The following is a 20,858-nucleotide window of genomic DNA, read 5'->3' as shown; positions in this document are numbered from 1 at the left end:
GCTCACAATACTTTGGCTTCCTGCTCTATGTGCTCTTATCTCCGTTTCATGTTTCAGGGGCAAGCGCTGTAACTATCTCTGAAACAAGATATCTTTTGTTTTTATTGCATCTTTTCAACTAAATGAGGTACATCCACAAACTCTACTGAACCGGTCACACTTTTAATAGGGTTAAATTTAAGCTCTACCAATAGCACAGTCCTGTGTTTTGAAACTGGTCTTCACTATCTCAAACCTTCTCCCTCTCAGTTATATCGGATTCATGCACCAGTGCCAACTTCCATCAATGCAGACGTGGACGGACGTGTTTACTTGGCATGTTTACCGCTGTGACATAATCAAGAATCAGCCTCTTTTCAGTATCTTTTTTGTATGTATTTATCCAGCTGTTAAGCTGAAATGAATCATTGTTTCTTGTTAATTCTATCAAGGAAAAAAGGGCTTTATTCCTTTTATGGCTGGTCATAGGATGCTGTAAAGCAGAGCCCGATAGCTCTGTTTTGGCAGCACTGACTGCAATGACTCAATTAAATATGTCAAATTAAACAATTTTCAAATGTAAAACCTGGCTCAATTCGGCATTCAGGCTCAGTAGTAAGCTAAATCTAATGAGCATGTGTATCAATCCAGCTAATAAAGCAACCAGGGAACTGTACTGAAGCTACAACGTCTGCAGCCATATCAGACTTTTCATTCTCACAGTCTGTGAGTTTCAGGAGTGTCACAGTGAAGAGACACTTGTGATGCCAGAATCATCCCAAAACACAAAGTGCTCTATTTAGTACGACAAGCAGACCGATCCATCAAATCAGTTTGTTCAACACAATAAACCAACTCTCCTACAAATTACAGTTATATGCAACAATTATGCAAAAGCAAACACATTTTATATGAACTGTAACTGTGAATGGATAAGATTAATATATATATATATTAACATTATATATAATATAATGAAGCAGTCATTGCAGCATCCACTGCACTGAATATACTGTCATAAATGTTTTTATGGCAGTAGCTGAGACACTAGCAGCACCCAGGTAAGATTAGGGAAAGATCACAATCTGGTTTAATACGGAAAGAAACGAGTTCAGATATTTATTCACATTTAACTCCTGTCTGACAAATTGCTTTTATTATATCAATAATAGATGTTCATGTGACAGTCATGTTTTGTGTTGAGGAATCCACCTCAATCCACCTCGCTTGATTGATTTTAAGAAAAAGAAGGCACATTCCCTCTGTATATAACCAGCCAGCAATTACACTGCCATCGCTATTTAACCGGTGAATTAGTTAAGTCGTGACTGAATATAATTTCAAATAGACAGGTTTGAAAAATCTTCACAACATGCCCAAAAAGTCGGCACTCTTCATTAAAAACAGAATCAATCATTTCATGTTTGGTGGAAAGCCAGAGGAAGAGCCAAGTTTAATGTAAAGTTTCCCAACGGCAGCAGTGGTTGGTCGGAAAGACATTTCTGCGGAAGGTGCATGTATAATTCTGTATGGCACTAATAAGTAAACAGTTTTAAATTTTAAGTCATTTCTTCAGCTGTGATCACATCGGTAAACCTACCTGTCTCCTCTCGTCTCTAGCGCTCACCCCAGGTTGCCGTCACTGTCTATCTCAGTGCTCAGAGGAGGTGTTTTTGAAATTCCTGCAGAGCTCTCACCATCTGTCCAGAGCTGCCTGCTGGCACCACAGCCCGCCTGTTGTGTGGACTCGGTGCGTTCAACGGTCACCAGTTTGTTTGAATTTGACTCATCACAGCTTTGTTTATCTGTTGGCAACGAATGGCTTTAAAAAGAGAGCTTGGGATTAAAAACAATCTAAAAATACAGTTTTCCTTTTTTTTGTTTTACATGTACTTATATTTTTCTCACTCTGAGACACTTTGGTGTACAGTTTGCAGCCTAATTTCTTTCACTGCTTCCTAAAACCATTGTATGTTTTTGGAAATGAGTTAAAATAGCTCTTTTAAAATCAGTAAAACCAAAGTTATGACCTAAAAAACATTTGAATAGTTATAATTTTTCCATTTTCTCTGTCAAAGATGCGAACTGACTAGCGCACAACTTCACTCTTCTGACTTCTGTATAAATCTCTCCTCTTCCTCTCTCATCTCCTTACTTAATTTTCCTTCTATTCAGCGCCTTTTATAATCACATGCACTCCCCTATTAGAGATGACATGACCTTTAGTGTGTTGGCAGTTTCCCGTGTGACCTTTAAGAGAGGAGCAGACTGAGAACAGCTGTGGATCAAGTGGAGCATAATGTTGGGCTAAAGTGGGCTCCATCACCAAGTTCAGCCAAAGAGGACCATTACATCTCTTTGTCCTCAACTGGAAAATGAGAAAATGAGTCACCTTTACGTATGTACAAGTGTAGTCAAGTTTACGAAGACTCATCTGACCTGATCTCTTATTCTCTTTTGTAGCTCGTGGGTCCTCCAGCTCACACTATGTTTCACGTGGAATCTGCAGTGCTTCTTTTTTCACGGAGCTCCCTCTCATCACATTCTTTGCTGCTCATCGGTTTTAGGATTCCTGCCTCGATTTTCTCCAGCTCTATTGCCATTTCAATTTACCGCTTTCTCTCTTTATCTCTCTCGCCTCTTCCCAGAGTAAATATGTAAAAGGAAATTTCACTGAAACAAAGTAGGTAATTCATATATTTTTTTATTTACAGTCCTCATCAGAGGGAAACATTTCCACAGTCATTTTCACTGTGCTGCTGCAAACTTCAGTAGTTAAATTAACTTAAATTGTTCATCTCCATGTTTTCTTTTGTTAGTTTCCTTTGAGAATTCAAAGAAAATTGTTTCATTCTCTCCGTACACCTCCCTCCCAGGGGAGTTATATTTTTATTGAAAGCAATTCAGGAGTAAGCATATTTTTAATATTCCATAGGCCTGGCTTTATGACTGTAGTTAATGTGCGTTGGCTGCTTAGTGGAAGCCGTGATAATGCAGCTTTTTACAGTGTATGTGGGCATTGCAGCAGCCCTGCAAACCCGGTATCAGGCTCCCTGAACTTTTTCATTACCCACATCGCCCATTCTCCACAGGTAGCTGGGCTCACAAGTACACATTGGTGGAAACACAAGGAAACACACACGTGCATACAAACAGACACAAACTGTTATGTCTGGTAACAGTTTTTTGATGGATTATCCATCAGCATTTTTTATCCTCTCCTCAAGATCCGTAGGTATTTGCATGCTAGGCATTGGACATATACTGGTGTGTTTCTGGGCGAGCACCAGAGTCCTTCCTGTTGTTGTGTGTGTTACATCTGAGACATGACAGGGAGCAGGGTTGTTGTCCTACCATGGGTTACCACAGATGTAGAAGTCTGCCCCCTAGCTGCAGCTGATTGGTCTCCGTGACACTCTGGTAAAATCAAAGCTTGTCCTGTCGTGTGCTAATTAGCTACGGCATAATTTAAACAGATAATTTGAGTTGACAGTTGACAAACATGTCCGTAGGGGCCAAAAAAGAGATCCAGCCCCTACATGATGTGACAAAACGGCACAATCTGTGATTTTGAAGTCACCCCATGAGACTGGAATATTTCAGGTGGAAAAAAAGCGTAAATAATGTCTGATCAAAGTTGTTCTCACTTTGAAGTATCATATAAATGCACTGAAAGCCAGATCCCTGGATTTTCCATGGCCACTCAAATGCTGCATGTATTTGTGAATCACCGGGCGCAAATGTGATAGTGAACACAAACTAACTTGACTAATATTTTAGACATTTATACGGACAAATATAATTTATATTTAGAAACTCAGCATACACATTTTTCTCAGAATGAGAAAAATAATATGATTGCTATATACAGCATTCATGTTTTTATGAACACACAAAGGTAAAAGCTATTTCCATGGTTGGATGATACGACATACACATATCAATCAGATTGTTCGAGGTTTTCTGGAATGATGCGGTGGGAATATTAGTGCAGTGCAGTGGAAAAGTACAGAATGCTAATGATATCCTACAGGAGAAGTTCCAGTCGTGCAGCGATAATCATTTCTACAGGATTAAGTCCTGACCCACATCAGCGCGGCATATTAGCATTCAGAGAGAGCACTGCAGCAAGATTCCACACAGACTAACTGCCTGCAGTTGATAGGATGGCTACGAGGAAGGGGAAACAGGAGTGGGAGACAGCGTGAGTGATAGATGTGAAAAAGATTGAATAATGTGCCAAAGAAAGTCAGCTTTCACCACCATTCAGGAATTGTGTGTTTGCTATACAGTATGTGTGTTTTCTTGCATGCCTTCTTTTTTTTTTTTTTTTTTAATATACGAGCCCGCTCTGCCAGTTCTGTTTGGAGCCTCACACTATGGATTCATTTGCATCTGAACTCCTGAACGGCAGCGCTATCTGTGAAATTTCCTGCACCACAGTGACATTGGATGGCTGATATGGAACTTCAGAGGAATTATATTTAGATTTTGCTAGTTTTTTTTTTTTTTTTTTCCCTTCCACTTTTGGGACAAAATAGTTTGTTTTTGTTTTTTTTGGTTGTTTTGCTAGAACAAGATGAATGAATGAATCAGAAAATACAGACAAAGGTTTTATTCTCTCCACTCCATACATTAGAAGGCCTGTGAGTCATTTTTGAACCTCCGTGTAGTATTTACAAAGTTTAAGAAATAGCTTTTTAGGAGGCCTCTGCCTCGAATGTTTAACTCACATTCACATTTATGGTGGGTGTTAGTTTGCAGCAGATGGTTTGTTGGATATATGGAACCACTGGCCCACTCAGAGCTATTATTGAAAATGATCTTTTTTTCACGCTGCATTTTGGTCGTCATTCCTGATAGTTGTGAAAACATGGAGCTGCTTTGGTAAAGTCTTCTAAATGGACTACAAACAGCTTTGCCACAGAATTTACTGGTGTGAATAAGACCAACCTTAGAAATGATGTCCTATATTCTCTTGTTCATGTTCGGCTTTTATGAGCCAGACATTTGGAGCCCCTCAGAGCTCCGAAAACAACCTCGATCGAAGCAGTCTGAGAAGGAAATATCAGCCCCTGATGGAACTGTTGGCGCGTCAAAGACAATTGCAACCCGTGACGAGGGTTTACAAGTCGGTGTCTCAACACTTTGTGTGTCTCCAGGAAACTAGGACCTAAGTGCAGACAGCAGACGAGCACACACGGGCAGTTGGAGGTACGGGTTTAGGTTAAAGAAACAACAACAGAATAAAAACTAAGCAGCAGAGTGGCAGAACAGCAGAGATACAAATACACACTGTGAAAATGGGATAAGAGGTGTGTGAGTGGAGGTGAAGGGGTGTCCAGGGGTGTCGGATGGATGTATAGAGTAGCAGGTAGTGAGAATTCAGAGGATGTGCAGGTGCCTGAGGAGCCGGACATCCCTGGGACATCAGGGCAGATATGGATGAAGGATATCGGTGTCCAAACATAATTAGTTTCTGTAATTCTTAGCCAGTTGAAGGAGACTGTTTCCTCGGTCGGTCAGTCCTAAGCGATTGTTTGGAGAAGTTTGGATAAACCAGCTGGCACTCAGTGGCGGCTTTTACATTTACAACTCTGAATCTCAAATCTTTAAATGCCTTTGGAGAAGAGTAGATAACGTCTTTATGAAGCTTTCTTCCTTGATTATTGGCTTGGTTCATTTCAGATTCCTTCATATCTTAGTCCACCAACAATGAAATAGATAACCGTATTCTGCTTAGTTTTTATGTTCTTTGTTTTTTTTTTTTTTTTTTATGAATCAGCTATAGATTTAAATTTGAGGGAAATATAGTCGTAGGCACAGGCCCAGTCTTTCTCCTCTTCAAACCACCCAGGTCATTGCTCACAACTAAACCTCTAAAACTTTAACTGCGTTTTAGACTCAGGCAGAAATCTGGATATTAACCTTTGCACTGGCAAAAAAAGTATATCACATGCTTGTTACACTGAACTTTATTTTTTATGTTAGTTTTGTCACATCCAAGGTCATTAGACTGTTTATAGATAAGACAATTCACCGGCATTTACCTGAGAATGCCTTGGCTATTATAAGGAAGTCTAAATACGGTATGTGCTTTTGATGAATGGAGGTTGATGAGAGCAGTTTAAAAAACTGATTGGGAAATTAACAAGGAAAGAAGGAAGTTTATTGTTGTCATTGTGGTTATACAAGGAAACATCATTTGGCAGTAGTTGAATATGCTGCAGTGGAGCAGAGAGTACCAAGCCGCAGCAAACGTGCATGTCGCCGCCGCAAGCTGTTAGTTGTTGAGATTAAAGAGAGTTTTCATCAAATATTCAGTCTGAAGGTCATTTAAGATATTATGAATTAAAAGCACTCCGACTGGAAAATTCTGCCTCACCTGAACATACATCTTTTTAAGAACTACAGTAATATGTGTGAGGTGTTGTATGTGCATGCACATATTCTCTCACACACAAAAACATAAGCAAATATAAAAAAAAAAAAAAACACTATTGCTGGCTGCATATTTCTGAATGTACTTCAGAGCTACTTGATAAATCACCATACTGCCTCACTGGTAACACATGACTCTTCATGGAATCAATTAGAGTCCAATGCAGAAGGTCTGCTGTCTCATCCAGAATAATAACTCATCCCTTCTCTGTGCCCAACAGACCATTGAAAAATATACATTATTGTGTTGTTTGGTGATGGAATGGTCCCCTTATATCGTTTAAGACTATAATAGAGGAGAACCTAGCAGCAAACACTGTGGAAAGGGAGCCACACACACATCAGACTGAAACATCTGTCTCTCTTCTGCTCCTCAAATTGTGAATGAGTGTAGCCAATTAAAAACATTTATAACTTATAAATAAATAAATAATCCAGAAAATACCTACGTGATAGGGCAAAGAGAAACAGTAGGATCTTTTTTTTTTATTATTTATTCTCTCACTAAGTCAGAGAAAGTCCCATGAATGTGATCTGTATATCTGAATCTTTTCCTCTGGTGGGACAAAATGGCTAACAACCACTAATATTGGACACCAGTGACATTCGGCTCCAGGTCAAATGATTCTGCAGCAGGTTCAGATATGTATTGGCTCCTGCTCCGATCGGCATAACACAAGTCCAAACACTGTCAACATACCTGTTAGCTGTCCATCACGGTGCCATTACACCAGAAACATGGTGCAACACCCAGCTACACTGAGCGAGGGTTACCGTGTCACTCTGCATCAATTTGTATGGCACTTAGCAGCCCCCTCCGCTGTGCAGTTGTGTGTGTCGGTCAAAACAGAAAGACAAACTCAACCAGCAGTCGAAAAGGGATCGACCTGCTTTTATTAAATGGTTCACTTGTTTAAAGAAAAAACAAAATAAAAAACCTGCCCACACCACCTAAATGGCTGAAGTTTCAAGCACAGTGTTGAAAGAAAGTTAATAATGTGTAACAGCCATGTCAGTACAAAACTGAGAACGCGATGCTTCATGACTCTGAAGGTAAAGAATCATTATACACTCAGACAGTACAAATGAATATCATTTATGACAGTCAGTCCTGACAGTTAAACACATTTGATGATGTGATTGGTGGCGGCCAACTGTGGTGGAATGTGATGTGTAATGTCATTGTATGTGTGCAGCTACTGTAAACCGTGCAGGTCTTTAATCTGTCATGAAACCATTTCTGACTGATTGAGGTTGAGAAGACAAGACACGACATCAAGCTTCCTTGCACAAAACTAAGCATTTCTGTTTTTGTATTACACGCACTTTGTATCTTACACAATTTGTGTGCTAGTAGTAACTAGCATGGACGCAATCTTCATTTTCAGGTGATAATTCAAAGCCTGTTTCTGTCTGTCCGGGGATGAGTAGTCAAGGCAAAGTTTTCTGTTACTATGGTAACCAGATCCCAGTTGTATTCTTATAAAGTAATGATCCGTGGAGACAAAAAGGAAGAAGTGAAAATAAGATATGATGTGATGTGTTTTGAAGTCTTCAGGGGAGAGTCCTGGCATAGTGTGATCAACACGATCCTTGGTTACATTTACACCGGTGATCATATAATGTTGTTACAGTGAGAGGGCAGCGGAGCTTATAGACGAGGTTATGATCAAAGTAACACAAACTGAGTCATCGTAAGAATTTGTGGAGTGCTGTTTATTTGCTCTGATCTGGAGATAAGAAGGCGTCAATTGAAGCTGAGCTCTGTGGTATGATGAAGCATGTATACACAGTTGATAGACACACACACGTAATATACATGCCAATAACACACAGCCATCCTCCCTCTCTCAGGAAATCATTGCCATAATTAACTTCCTTGCGTGCTCCCTCATTGCCACTGATTGGCTGAAAGTCCTCCTAAGAGGCAGGTCTGCACAGTTCCCACAGGTATTTTTGCCACAGCGAAATTATCCCACCGCTTGGTGAGTACCAGGGGACATCATCAGCCTGTGTTAGTGTGTAAACATTTCTGTTTTCCCCCTGGTGCCCCCATCCCAGCGTCTCCAGCCCACTCAGCACACGTCATTTGTCAGCTGTGATTTGGATTTATCAACACATGGCCGTCCTGCATCCAGAACTCAATCAGCACTCCCACTCAAAAGCCCTGAATTTGCTGGATACGCTCCTCGTTGAATTTGGAGGGAAGGTGGACACACAAATTGAGTAAGAGATGTGATGAAGGGCAACAAGAATCAGAAACTGAAACAGAGCAGAGATAGAGATGAAAGGGCGATAAAATGTGAGACAAACAGAAAAAGAGGGGGTCTGGTTACAAAACCTCAGGGGGTGGGAGGCTCGGCAGGACTTATTGGAGATGGTGTGATAAGAAGCTAAAGTGTGGGAGGTGAAGAGGGGGTGTCTTTTGTGTTACAGAAAGGGAGAAGGACGAAGGGAGACAAGTGGGGGCGGGTCAGAAAAGACAAAGACTGGGGCAAAAATAGGACAAGGGGGGTTTGGCTGATCTTCAGAGGATAAGCCAGAGCTTTGGTTGCAGGAAATAGGTGTATGGACACCCAGAAGAAGGGTCGCTACAAAGTGGAGGGCGACATATCTGGAGGATAAACGAGATACAGAGGGTCGCTCTCTTGCTGGTGAAGATATGTGATCTCTTGCATGGAGGCAGGAGATAAAAGAGGAATCGTAAATTAATTCCTTAGATCTACTATTCTCAAGACAGGGAATGAGCGCACGCCAGGGCTGTGCATAAAGCTCCAGAGGGTGTGCAAAAAACTTACAATTTGTGCATAAAATTATTACATTTAGTCAAAATAGCACACGCCTGTTGCTCTTACACCGCAAATTAATTTGATGTATCTTCGTGTTTTTAAATTAGCTGTGAACAACGTTTAGTCCACATTGGTTTGAATGTACCTTTTTGCTATCTGAACGGCGTGCATGTTCCATCAGAAACACACCTCAGCGACTACATGGTTAATAATTGCGATTGATGATAATTTCACTTTTACACAAATCAGCTATGGCTTTCCTTCAACCATATTCAGAGGCAGTGCACACTTTATTGAAGTGATCCTTGTTGACTGAATATACTTCATAGATCTTAAAATTCGGTGTGGAGAATGTTGACTAAATATTCTGCCTTTTAGGAAACTGTTAACACAGCAGCTATGTACGCTGCTGTGTTTTCTGTCCGATGGCAACAACAGACAGTTCTGATTTTGCTTCACGTCTGATTTATGCCTCTAACTGGCTGCATTTCCATAGAAACAGGTTCATGGATATTATAGTGTTCTCCGCTCTATTGATGTAACCCAGCTAGTAACAGAGAAACTAATTCAATGTCTCCAATTATAGAGAATAAGAGAATAGCTTCAATAAGCTGTGAACATGTACGTTTTCAGCTTATTGAAGCTCTATGTGGTTCTATGCGGTTGCTGTTAGTTATAAAATCAGTCCTGTGGAGCTCCAAGTCAGTCAGTCAGCATTGGTCTGTTCATTGTTCTTAAAAAAATCTAATCTAAATATGATGAAACTACTCTTACTTTTAAATCTGAGCAGGAAACTGCTTGTCTGATTGCTTTTAAAATGGTTTGGTACGTTATTCTCTTCTTTTCTTCCTTCAGTTAGTTTAAAAAAATCTCATGTGAAGCAAATGAAGTTATTCTGCATTGCTGTATTTGTGTTCATTTCACCTCAGCAGGAGTTGCTTTATTTTTCAATCAGGGTAGAATATTCACACCTTAATAGTGTCGAAGAAGCTGAATGTGAGATTTTGGCCAATTTATGTTTAGTTCACACATTCATCACTCAAGCAATCTAGGTGTCTCTCCAAATGTCTGTCCAAATTTTGACAGAATCAGCAAAAATATAATTGTTTTGTTTTCATCAGCTTTACTGCAATTATTATTATTATTCAATCTTTTATTTAAAAAATGAAGTCACTCAGATTGTGATCTTTTTTTTTTTTTTTTTTTTTTTTGCCCGTGAAATAAGAAAGAACACACACAGGACAAACTTTTACAATAAGAGCAGCAAATACAAGTGGAATTGCAAATAATGCCTCAAATTAAACTAGAGAATTTCTAGAGTTTTTAGCGTTTGGTGCTGTTAATGTTAAAGTATCCCATGATTGGCACTTGAAGTAGGTGTTGTATAAGTATATGCTGTATAATGCTCAACTCAATAAAGAGACATAGTTTTTAACTAAATTAATCTGTACAATTAATGTCTGTGCACTTTTAGGTGTCCTTGAGAGTAGCATATATTATGTGTAGGGTGCATGAACGTATCAAAAATAAGACATCAAATTAAGAGACTATTCTTTGTCATATAAAGCAGTATCATCGGCAAAACATTTGGAGTTGTATTATCGTTGTATATGCTGAATAATGAGGGCCAACAGCAGATCCTTGCTGAACACCTAACATAATTTAAATAGTGCTTGATGTCACAACATTTAAAATTGCTTTTCTAGTAAACTATTATCATTTGCAGTAATGAATGCTTTACACCTTTCAGCACAGATTTTTAGAGCATGAATTAAAATTTCATCAGTGAAATGAATTCTTTTTAAGTATGTGTTCACTTCATGTAATGATTTAAAAAAACATCATGGTCCTCATAGATTTGCTGTTCAAATCTGCAGCTACGACATTCACTCGTTAACTCTAACCCACTGTCAGCGCAAGAATCATTGTTTCTCCTCTCAGTTTGGAAATGTGGAGCGGCGTGCTGCGGACAGGAGTAAAAAGGGATTTGATAAAGTCCACTGGGATTCTGTTTGCTTAATGGCAGAAGGTCTGTCTTGGTTAGCGAGGTCTGATTTTGATTGAGTTAGTCTGGGCTCAGTTGGTATTCTGGTCAGTGGGTCAGTGCCTGCAGCCACTCCTCTCTTGGGTCATCTGTTAAAGCGATGTTCCTCGTCAAGTGTTCAAATCACACCATTTAATTGGCCTCCAGCCCCCTGGACAAGAGCCAATTACAGTTCCCTCTCTCTAATGCTCTGCACGTCTGCTCGTCTTTAAGCTGTCCTCTTAGAGCCATTCTTTCTCTGTCCACCTTTTTCTTTTCATTTCCAGTAAGTTGTCATTTTCACAGTCATTTGTTTTTAGTATCAATTCTCCTTTTCAAAAACATTTCTTGATGATTGTCAAATCTCAGAGGGGAAAGATTTCCCCGGCTTTCTCGTGTTGCTCGGAAAGCAGAGCACCCAATGTCAGCGAAAGAAAATTCCATTCTCTTATTCTTAGTCTTATTCTGGCCATAAATGGAGATTTCACATGAACCCAGGGCTGTGAAAAAAAAGTGGGGCCCAAACCCTCTGGCATTTTAAGTGAAAGAAGTATAACAAAAGCGGAAAGGATGCTGAGCCTGTAGCAAAAACACAAGCGACAAATATTCTTTTTATGAAAATACGGCAGAGTTCCTTGTAAATGCCTTTAGTGTGGAAAGGTTAGAAAGGCACTGGCACAGCGAGCTGAGGTGTGTTCAGGAATTTTATCTGCATTTGCATGGTGGAGGGGCTGATGCTGTCACTGGATATGAGCAAGGCTGTTTTTATGTTGCTCCCTCAATCAATGTGAAATAGCTTGACAGATAAAAGATAAGGGAGCATTTATTTAGTTAATCATCATATGATCATATAATCCCCCACAATTCCTTTTACAATATAATGGGAGTCTGTCTTCCACTGACTTGGACAGAGCACCTATTATGTCATCAAAAAGGGACGATTAGGAGACAAAAGGGGGAGATGAAAGTGAGGGCACCAACTACCTGTTCACAAAGGCCGTAATTTTTACCGGTAATTAAAGGCTTCCATTTCCGTGACGGATCATCTGGGGCCACAGAACAAATGGGGAGAAGGAACGACAGAGATGAAAAGAAGCAGGATTCTCCTCTGTTAAAAGCTCTCAGGCTTGTAATGGTAATTAAGGCCTTGTCTCTGGAGAGGGGACAATATTAGAACAGAAGGGAGGCTGAGGTGGTGGCGGGGTGGGCCCCATCTCTTTCATGTTCTCATTGCCCTTACTCATTCCTCCACTTACTCTGCTAAAGTCCTCCGATCTGCTGTTTTACTGTATTTCTCATCCCTCATATTGCCCCCCCGTCTCACAGCGACCTGCCCTTTCCCGCAGTGCAGAGTAAAAAAACTTCAGCCCTCCGTCATTGTTCCACATCGGCTCAGTTCAATTCCGTGAGCAAAAGTCCACATCGTGGCCCTACAGTGTGTTCCTACAGTCGATGTTTTCTCCTTCATCAAGTCCATTTAATTTCATTTAGTCTGAATTTTCCTATTCAGGAGACATCTGCTCACAGGTCATTCATATCATTTACTGTTGACCTCCGCTTTCGTGTCTGCTGTGAGGAGAACTGAGCTCACTCTTCTCTTTGAACCACAGAGCATCTGTAACATGCCTCTGGGTCTCCTGAACATTTTTCCATTAGCAAGATTTCCCCCACTACAGTAGGGCTTAGCTGCAGGTGTGGTGGATCTAAAATGTTTTAAAAGCTGCTCAGTAAAACAGGGAAAACTACTTTCTGGTTGCGTTTCATTTTTGCCCTCCTCCAAATTAGAGCTGACTTTGATTGCTGCTTGCCGCTGGCACAAATCCACGTAGGTCCTGATGTGGCACACTACCTGTCTTTACTGTATTTTTTTTACCCCGATGGAGCCCGCAGAGCCGCTCCTACCTAGCACAGTGTTGTCATGGTAACCTGCAGGTAACTGAGGAAAAGCAATGACAGATTTGGATTTTTCTGAGATTAACGCCCCACCGCCAGAAAACGAACACCTCACCTGTCCTCGTGTGGCTCTGTGGAGAACCAGGATCTGATATATTCAGAAATGGGGACTGGAATGAGAATCTCGAAGAATCTCATGGAGTTGTTGTTGATGCTGACTAGCTGTCATTCAGCATCTTTCCTCAAAGCTCAATTTTTGTTATCGCTCGTTCCTTCCTCTTTACTCGTCTCTCTCTCTGCCCTTGACAGGAATGCCTATTTACTGCTTGTCTTGTTTGCTCTCTTATCCTTCCCATGTGCAGAAAACGGATTACACAGAAACATGTGCACTTTTTCATGCTTGTTTCACACCTTGTGGGGGAAGAATCATGACTGACAGGACTTGTATCAGATTCTCCTGCAGCGATATCCCCGGGAAATCTTCACAAACAGTCTCTCTGTCTCTCTGACTGTCTGTCTCTATCAGCCTCTTCCTCTCTCTCTCTTTCGCTCACACATTCATATTATGTGCACACACAAGCACTTTCTACTTGGCCATTTTAATTAAATGCCTAAAATATCCAAACTCTGAAATTAAAGTCTCTGTCAAAAGCTTGGGTGTAGAATAGCACTGTTTTGCATGAAAGCCTTGTACAATAACTCATTTTAGGTGATTTGTCACCTCAGATGAAGGGTTACGTGGCCTTATATGGAATTAGAAGAGCCCTTAAAATCTCACTGGAGAACATCAAGCTCAGAAAAAGACAGCTTTATTCTGTTTCTCTCAACTTGTCAACATCAGCGTGTTTTTACCTTTATAATCTGATCATCTGGACACAACCTTTTCCAGAACACTCCCAACTAAGCCTGCTCTGATTCACTTCACAAAGCGGTTGCGGCCAGGAAAATTTTAGCACAACAAACACAGTCACTGAAGTTTGTTCTGGGCCAAGTGTTTGTCTTTCAACTTCTTGAGCCTTTCACTTTTGAGCGCTGCTCTCATATCTGAGAACAAACAAAAGTGAAGGTCAACAAATGACACTACTGGCAACAAACTGACCAATCGATTAGTCCACTGTATTTGTTTACCCAAAAAATATAATATAATAAAAAATTTTATTGATATTCATCAGCTCTTTTCAGCCCCCGTGGGCCTCAGCCAAGAAAACTCTTCATTAAATCATGTGTTTCTGATGCGTGAGATAAAAAGGTTCACACAAGTGACTCAGTTCTTCTAGTGAAAGAATAGTCGGCACGGAGCAAACAAACAAAAATGTGATATTCAATGTAGTCGGTATTCCTTCAATCATTCATCTTCTACCGCTTATCCGTTTCAAAAGGTCGGGGGGTGCTGGAGCCAATCTCAGCTCACACTGGGTGAGGGCGGGGTCACCCTGGACAGGTCGCCAGTCCATCACAGGGCCAACACACAGACACACAGAGACCAACAACCACTCACACTCAGACCTACAGACAATTTAGAGCGACCAGTTAACCCAAACATGATGTCTTTGGACGGTGGGAGGAAACCCACGCAGGCAAGGGGAGGACATGAACACTAAGCAGAGAAAGGCTCCAGGAACTGAACCCGCAACCTTTCTGTAGAGCAGCAGTGCTAACCACTACACCGCCGTGCTGCCCAATAAAAGACAAATAACGAGGCACGGTTTTATTTAGTTGCATAACAGCGACATAAGGCATGTTCAACTAGAAACATATCACCACAATAAAATGTTGTGAAGTTTTAAAGGCATGACAAAGAGTTTTGAAGTGGTAAGTGTATTAATTCAGTTTGACAAGCAAATGAAAATAATCCATGATTATCCTCTGACATCACAGTCCATTTATTTGCTCATAAGCTTAAACAGATTCTTCACATGTTTATTTCTTTGCATCTTTGACCTTCACTCTACAGATTGAGGAACAGTATGTCAAGAGTTTGTCATTCTGCTGTTTTCACATTCGTCTGCTGTACTGTGATTTTGCAGCATTCACATATGGACAAGTTGTGTGACGTCCTGGCTAGTGTGGCAGCCAACTGCCCACAAATCAAATAACACCAGGATGTAAGTGAAGTGTAGTTCTGCTCTCTCAGACCGAGCCTGAGTGAATGGGTGGAACTTTTGGAGAGGAGCGAGTTAGAAGGTTGTGTCCTTATATCCGCTGTTGTCATTTTTGTCGTCAGAGTTTACTGGACATTTTTTTGTTCCAAAATCTCCTCCAGGCAAATTGAAAGGTGTCACTGTGTGCTGTGTTCGAAGGGGATTGTTATTTTGCTCTGTAACATCATACTGCAGGTAATGATAAAAAAGAAATAGTACTTTTGCCAGACAAGATGTAAGAAGGAGATGATGCATGCAGCTGTTTCCCCTGGTAACCTTGTGTTTTTGGACGGGTACACAGAGAGACTAGTGGGAACAGGCAGTCCTGAGGATGTGATTTGGTGGCAACAGGAGACTGGTTTTCTAATTATAATACTTTTCACTGTCACCTCTGCACACTTTTCTCTGTCCCCAGACTCAAAACGCCTCAGAACTTGGAGGCTTTTGAACTAAACTGGGGAGGTGTGTTTATTTTACGTCAACTTGCATGATTTTATGTAATCTTAGGAAATGTTGTCATTACGTGATTTTTATTTATTTATTTTTTATTTTTTATTTTTTGTAGATGTGTAACTCCAGAGGTTTGTTCTTAGTGTACTTAAATTGAAGCTGCATACTCATTTTCACACTTGTTTCTCTGCCTGGTTTAATTTCTATGTATTTTTGTTTGTGTTTTCTGTAACTGTCATGTTTTGAATGCATCTATTCTTCATATTATTCATCTTTTTTATTATGATTGATACATATTTCCTGGGCACTCATCATGTGTGCTTCTTGATACAATAACAGTTGTGTGCCAAAACTGAGTGGCATTTCAAAGAAAATTAAAGAGATACTTGAGATTATCATTTTATTTTCCGCCATAACAGCAAAATTTCAACTTGCTTGATTTGTATGGTGTTCATTCGGCCTTCCCCTCCTACCTACACCGAGCAGCAAAACCAAGAAACACAAACAAAATGAGCAAAGTTCACTTCAGGGTTAGGAAAGCACTAACATGTGCTAACTATCTTGTGCCAGGCTTCACCCCCGCCTTGAAAATAGAGCACTAAGAGAACACTGGGTTGTACTGAAGAAGTGAAGTGTTATGAAACATCAAACACACAGACTATGACTTATTCAAAAAGCACTCCAGATTGTAGCTTATTCTACAAATAAAACATGGTGGCGGCTGTCACACAAAGAGATGTGCTAACCAACTCTTTTTCAAGCAGTGACATGTGAAAGACAAGGGTCCTATTCAGTGGATTCAAGGAGAACGAGATAAGACAGAAATTCAGAAATGACATTGATGTGCATGTGTGTCTGTTCATTTAAAATCATTTTTGTATGCACGATTTTATTGTTTCTTTTTTCTTTTGTTTTGTTTTTCTGCTTGTCTGTTCATTCATCTGCCCTTCTGTCCGCATATCTGTCAATCTCACTGTGTGTTCTGTGAGTCTGTGCTGAATTTGGACAGCATCTGCAGTGTTTTCTGTGCAAGGTTTGTTTTCCTCTCCTCTGGCTTGGAAAGTATTCCTCTGTCTGAATCTGAGTGCCAGCTCTGTGAAGCCTAATTATCCCAAATACTGTGAAATCAGCTAAGCATGCACCAAGAGTTGATGCAAATCAACTTCACACTCACTCAGTCATTTACCCACCCACTCATTCATCTGGCTATGCAATAAAACCAGAGAGCCAAAGAACTGCCCCATGTCAGCGTTTGATTTGGTTGCTGAATGCGGGTCCTCGTTTTTGATTCATTTGTCTGTATGTCCTTATTTACGACATATGTTGTGTAGTATGATGGGTCACAAAAAGGACCCAGAAAGTATGTTTTTTTGACTCATAGTGAATTGAATAACAAACTAAAAAGTAGCAGTTCAGGTAAAAAATTCCATTAGCAAAAACAAGATTTCAGGTTCTCTTTATTTTAGTTTCACTTTCCTGCCAAGATCTTGGACAACAAGATCAATGAGCTGTATCGCCATCAAGGTGATGACTGCAGAAAGCGGACATGCCCAAAGAAACGAAATGTAATGTGTTAATTAGAGAGCTTTAAAAGAAAAGGGAGTACATTGCTGTACATTCACACTCAGAATGGCATCAGTATTCTCAAACTGGGGAAAAAAAACAAAAAAACCACACAATCATTTTGACTTATTTGTTAACTTTCAACATGAAACAGAGGTAAAAGAAAGGGAGGATCAGAAGTCTCCGTCCCAGCATAACGAGCGCTCTGCTGGGGAGAGGATGTCAATAACTCAGATTACATAGATTTGTTCCACACCCACACGCGTGTGAAGGCAGGAACAACTCACGAAAACTGTGCACATATAAAGAAACACACACTCACGAAAAACACTTAATCATGCTGTTTTGCTGCACAAGACACGCATTCCATCAGCAGGGTATATTTCTCACACCAACTTTTGCCAAATGTTGTAACGGCGCCTTTATTCGTGAACACGACACGGCCGTGGATCTGAATTTTTGAGTGTTTAAGGCAGGGAGCATATGTACCCAGACAGGAACAACAGTTGTCAAATGTAAAGGAGAATTTAGATGGCTGTCTCAATATGAAGACTTATTGCAGGATTATGATGATTAAAAACCATCACAACAATAATGTCACTAGAGAATTGCAATCAAGTCAACTGCAATTAATCTTTGTTTAGATGGTTTTCAATATTAAACTGCCAGTGAAGCTCAGATGCATCACAGTCTTATACTCTTTTCACAATAGTGTAAATGTTAAAGCCCATTTTAAGTAAATCTACAAAGTGTGACCTTGTTCTGGCTTCGTGAATGTGACGGTTTGATGTTTTTCATATGTGATCAGAGACTGAGTGTCTTGAAAGAAGGCATACTAACACACAGATTAGCTGATAATAAAGGCTATGTTTGGGATTTGCTCCCGTAGATCATTACAATGGTGCGACATTGTGAGATTTTTCTTTTCAACAAAAACATATTTTGTGTGTATTTGTGTGTGAGAGACAGCATCAGCACTTTGTTATTCACTAAAAAGGGCAAAATTTTGACAATATGTTGTTGTAATTCCTGAGCTGAATGTTACTTGTTGGAAATGACTTGTGACAGTTATGTTTCCACTCGGCCTTCACTTCCTTTTTAAGTTAGATAAAAGCTCGTTTTCTCAGCTCAGTTTTGTTTGGCAGAAAATGTTTCAGTAGCTCTAAGTTAGTTAAAGGTCCCCGGCACATACTGAATCCAGATTAAAAGCAGATGGGGAAGCTCAGACATATATCAGACTGTTTGCCTGTGTTTGTGTATCTACACACACACATAATTATATATATCCCATCTATGATGTTTAACCCTGCAGCATACAACATTTCTCTTTTAAATGGACCAGTGAGCTTGCAATCACTTCAGGTTTATGTGTTTCTTGTGGCGAAACCCAAGGTGGTCGCACGAAAACACATGCATGTACACAAACACACACTATTCTTGTGAGTTGCCAAGGGTTACAGACTGCTCTGAGAATAATAATAGATTATAATAACAGCGACACTGCTGTGGGATTGGACAGCAGGAGAGAACAGAGGGATTTTGAAAGCTGCTCCTCCTCCTCTGTAACTTGATAGTGTGCAAATGATTCACCTCATTGTTCCAGCCCTCGTTAATAGTTTTCCCACCATCTGCTCAGACTTCAACCGACTTGACATCATAGTAGTTTGCTGGCTCCGAGGCTAATGACGGAGTCATGCCAGCCTTATGTAAAATGGTCTCCTCTTTATTCCTGCCTAATATTTGCACAACTTTTTCAACAGTCTTAGAAACACCGTCATTCATTTGCGCTTCAGCCTGTCACTTGTGCCGATGTGGCTCTATCTGTAACACCAGGAGGAAAAATACCTCATATTGTCTGGACACTGGAATATTCTGGAAATAAAGGAATGGCCTAGGCAAGAGTTGAATTACCTTAAATACAGGAACAGGACATATTGTGATCATTGATAGAGTTGGACATATTGTAGCAGAGTGAATATCCCCGTTGCCCTTCGCAGCACAGCAACAAGAATACTTTCCACCGTAGGCCACCATTATGAAAGACGTATCTGTGAATCTGTTGATACAATTTCTCGAATAGCACGCTGTGCTGAATATGAATAGTTAGGGAAACCTAATATCATATGTTTAATAACATCATTTTGTGAGAGAAGTCTGATTTTTGACCTTGGGATTTGCCACCCTATTTCAGTGTCCATTATGTGTCAGAATCTTTTCATCTGCTCATTTGTTTCAAGTTGATAATTCATCCATCCTTCTTCTTAACGCAGTGATGTGACACTAGTGGAAGACGTAGCAGAGGTGGCTGTGACAGAGTTAGTGAAAGCGTTGCACTTGGATTAGAATGAGACAGCATGAGGCCTTCAACAATTTCCTGTGACCCTCAGGGAGCTCAGTGGAAACTTCCTCTCCAGGCAGTCACTGCTGGCAGTTTGATATTCCTAGTGTGCAATTGATCTGTGCATAAATTAAAAACAAAAATCTGTAAAGGGAGGAAACGGCAAACGAGGGATCACATGGATACGTACGCAGTTGTGATTTTACAGCGAAGTACAACTGTGTCCAAAATGTGTGTGCGTGTGTGTGACACCACATGCAGAAGGGCCCTGTTTTGTAGGTATAGCATGTAGCTTTTGCAGAACCTGGCTGTGCACAAATACCAATCTGAGAGTGGCTGTTGAACTTTGAAAATGTCAGCAAACGCTCCTACAGACAGTAGTATACTGTACATTCATTCCTGGGTGTCCTTCCATCCTCCTTCCCTGAACGTTAGAAAACTTTCGTAGTGCTGAGAGTGACCTACAGAAATCTTTTGAAGCTGTGGCTGGGTGTTGGGCAAAAAATACATGACCTTAGTTCAAACACAGCAGTCTTTCAAAAATAACCTTGCTGGTTTTGCTGTTTGCCAGAGATCACAGTCAGAGCATGTGAGGAAACAGGTGGAGAGTTGTTAGGTGTCTGGGGTTCAAAGATCATTGCACTGATTGGCTTAAGCAATTACAGCCCCTGCAAAGGCTAATGCAGTCTGTTAGAACAGCCCAACATTAAATATACTCATTTATTTTTTATTTTGAACATGTTTTTTTCTCCTCTGTGTAACCGACTGAGGGGAGCTGTCCATGGGGATGCAGCACACTAAGCAGCCTTAATGAATACATACCCCATACCAGGACAGTTTACCTTTGTCCTCCTGTTCACGAAGCCTGCTGTGAAAGGAGCTATCAGTACAACCCCCCCTCCAAATCATCGCTTCATGCCTTTTCCTCTCAGTGCCCCAATCACATGCCCCGGAGCCACTCACGGCTCTGGCTCTCCCAAGAGGATCGCCCCTGCAGTTTACAGTATATGCTACGCAATGAGTCCCCCCCCCCACCGATCTGTGTGTTGCTTACATGTTGCTGTTTGGTTCACTGAGAGGCTGTAGCTCCTGATTGCTGCACCCCAGGCCTTTGAGAATGCCAATTCAGAGGAATCCAAGACAAACATATGCATAGTGCATGACGGCATGCATTATATGGTTTCCAGAGTAATACATGCGTGGTTCATGGAAGCAGACAGTCTCACAAGAGTGCTAAAAAG

At 40.6% G+C, this 20,858-nt stretch overlaps 1 protein-coding gene across 1 annotated transcript in view; it reads left to right on the top strand.

Moving 5' to 3' along the window:
- The window catches only part of il1rapl1a (interleukin 1 receptor accessory protein-like 1a), a 119,670-nt gene that overhangs the window by 87,117 nt on the left and 11,695 nt on the right, over window positions 1-20,858 (top strand). The gene's annotated exons all lie outside the window — the stretch shown is intronic.

Source organism: Echeneis naucrates, chromosome 21 (assembly GCF_900963305.1).
Source record: "Echeneis naucrates chromosome 21, fEcheNa1.1, whole genome shotgun sequence".
NCBI classification, from domain to species: Eukaryota; Metazoa; Chordata; class Actinopteri; order Carangiformes; family Echeneidae; genus Echeneis; species Echeneis naucrates.
Note: the sequence above shows the minus strand (reverse complement) of the source record. Positions and strands in the feature narration are given on the sequence as shown.